Source organism: Salvelinus sp. IW2-2015, linkage group LG15 (assembly GCF_002910315.2).
Source record: "Salvelinus sp. IW2-2015 linkage group LG15, ASM291031v2, whole genome shotgun sequence".
NCBI classification, from domain to species: Eukaryota; Metazoa; Chordata; class Actinopteri; order Salmoniformes; family Salmonidae; genus Salvelinus; species Salvelinus sp. IW2-2015.
This window is the reverse complement of record NC_036855.1, coordinates 2,398,452-2,401,230: the sequence shown is the minus strand read 5'-3', so window position 1 is coordinate 2,401,230 and position 2,779 is coordinate 2,398,452. Positions and strand designations below refer to the sequence as shown.

Here is a 2,779-nt window from a genome sequence, read left to right as displayed (position 1 = left end):
GCTCTCTCATTCTCTGTTACTTCCCACCCCCTGGTTCTCCTCTCATTGTTCTCCCCTGCTTCATGTTACCCACCCCCATGGCTCCTCTCAATTCTCTGTTACTCCACCCCCTGGATTCCTCTCATCTCGTTCTACCCTGGCCCTCATTCTCTCACCCCCTGGCTCCTCTCATTCTCTGTTACTTCCACCCCCTGCTTCTCATCTCTGTTACTCCACCCCTTGGCTCCTCTCATTCTCTGTTACTCACCCCCTGCTTCCTCTCATTCTCTGTTACTCCACCCCCTGTTCCTCTCATTCGTACTCCCGCTCTTATTCTACTCACCCCCTGGCTCCTCTCTTCCTCTGTTACTCCCCCCTGCTTCCTTCATTCTCTGTTACTCCCCTGGCTCCTCTCATTCTCTGTTACTCCACCCCCTGGTTCCTCTCATTCTCTGTTACTCCACCCCCTGGTTCCTCTCATTCTCTGTTACTCCACCCCCTGGCTCCTCTCATCAAATCAAATCAAATACAATTTTATTGGTCACATACACATACTGTATTTAGCAGATGTTATTACGGGTGTAGTGAAATGCCTTGCGAGGGTTAACACGCTTAAATGTCTTACTCACGTTGGCCACGGAGAATGAGAGCCCACAATCCTCGGGAGTTGTCCGCGTCGGTAACACTGTGTTTCCCTCGAAGCGGGCGAAGAAGGTGTTTAGCTTGTCCGGGAGGAAGACGTTGGTGTCCGCGATGTGGCTGGTTTTCCCTTTATAATCCGTGATTGTCTGTAAACCCTGCCACATACGTCTCGTGTCTGAGCCATTGAACTGGGACTCAACTTTGTCTCTGTACTGACGTTTTGCCTGTTTGATTGCCTTACAAAGGGATTAACTGCACTGTTTGTATTCAACCGTATTCCCAGTCACCTTGCCATGGTTAAATGCGCACACTTTCAGTTTTGCACGAATGCTGCAATCTATCCACGTTTTTTGGTTTGGGTAAGTTTTAATAGTCACAGTGGGAACAACATCCCCTATACACTTCCTGATGAACTAAGTCACCATGTCAGTGTATATGTCAATGTTATTCTCAGAGGCAACCCGGAACATATCCCAGTCCGTGTTATCAAAACAGTCTTGCAGCATGGATTCCGATTGGTCAGACCAGCGTTGAACAGTCCTTACCACAGTTACTTCCTGTTTGAGTTTCTGACTTCATTCTCTGTTACTCTTGGTGTGGACTTGAATGAGCATGCTGCTCTATCTGTTTCTGCTGACTGAGCGCTTGGCGGTTGACTGAGCGTCTCTCTCTGTCTCTCTCTTTCTGTATCTCTCTCTGTCTGTCTCTCCCTCTGTCTGTCTCTGTATCTCTGTCTCTCTGTCTTTCCCTCTCTCCCTGTCCTTCTCTCTATCAATTAAATTCATAATCTCTCTCTGTCTCCGTCTCTCTGTCTCTTTCTCTGTCTGTCTCTCTGTTTCTCTGTCTCTCTGTTTCTCTGTATCTCTGTCTCTCTGTCTTTCCCTCTCTCCCTGTCCTCTCTATCAATTCAATTAATTATCTTTCTCTCTCTCTATCTCTCTGTCTCTGTCTCTCTGTCTCTCTCTCTGTCTCTCTCTGTCTCTGTCTCTCTGTCTGTCTCTATCAATTCAATTAATTCCCTCTTATCTGTCTCTGTCTCTCTCTCTGTCCCTCTCTCTGTCTCTCTGTCTTTCCCTCTCTCTGTGTCCTTCTCTCTATCAATTCAATTCACTCTCTCTCTCTCTCTCTCTCACTCTCACTCTTTTCCTCGCTCTCTGCTGTATCTGACTGTGACTGCTGAGGAGGAGATCCACAGTATCTATGTCTCCCCTCTCTCTCCTTTGTGTCTCCTCTCTTTGTGTCTGCGTGAGGTTCTTATAAAACAATAGTGCCACAAGGCTCTTAGGTTCTCTCTGTTCCCCCAAGGCCCATTTTGACCCGCTGGTGATCGTATTCAAAACATCCTTTGAGTTCCTTTACCATGGTTTCTCTCTCTGTATTCTCCAAAGGAATCTCCAGCCTTTTATTCGAAAAGGGAGAGACTTCAGTTATGTCTGCGAGAGGAGCTGCCTGCTCTTCTTCTTTATTCATGCACACGCTGTGCAAGCGGGTAAAGAAGTGGTTGATTAGCGAGAGAAGTGGTGAATTGTCTTTCGGCCCAGTCAAAAACGATGACTGAATTGACTAAATTCCCATGCAGTTAGAATATGCGGCAAAACCTTGATAGTGATAGATATCATCTTGAAAGCTGTGGCACATCTATGGGGCCCTCCCCAACTTTGTGTTTTCAGACTTAGTTTGATGTCGAGGATGTCTGTACCTGTAAAGTAGAGCTCCAGTGGTTCCTGTTGGTGTTTTCAATGTTCAGAAATCAGACGTTCCCATTCGGAGATGCCAGTCAGCAAGTTTGTTCTCCTGGCGTGTGTGTGTGTGTGTGTGTGTGTGTGTGTGTGTGTGTGTGTGTGTGTGTGTGTGTGTGTGGTGTGTGTGTGTGTGTGTGTGTGTGTGTGTGTGTGTTGTGTGTGTGTGTGTGCTGTGTGTGTGTCTGTAGCAGTAGAAGTCACAGAAGCCCAAACTCAGAGTGGCACGACTCCATTCCTAAACATATTCGCCAAATAAATGACTGCCTGCCGCGATTACAACACGTTTTGGTATTATCAGCACCATGGATTATCTCTGGCCCATTGTGTGTAAGGCTTTGGGCCTGTCATTATGGACTTCTAGGACTGTCTCTCTGCTCTCACTGTCCTCTTGTTCTGATCTGTCTATACTGTTCTCT

At 47.0% G+C, this 2,779-nt stretch overlaps 1 protein-coding gene across 1 annotated transcript in view; it reads left to right on the top strand.

Moving 5' to 3' along the window:
* unc5ca (unc-5 netrin receptor Ca) overlaps positions 1 to 2,779 on the top strand; it is a 160,252-nt gene that overhangs the window by 12,343 nt on the left and 145,130 nt on the right.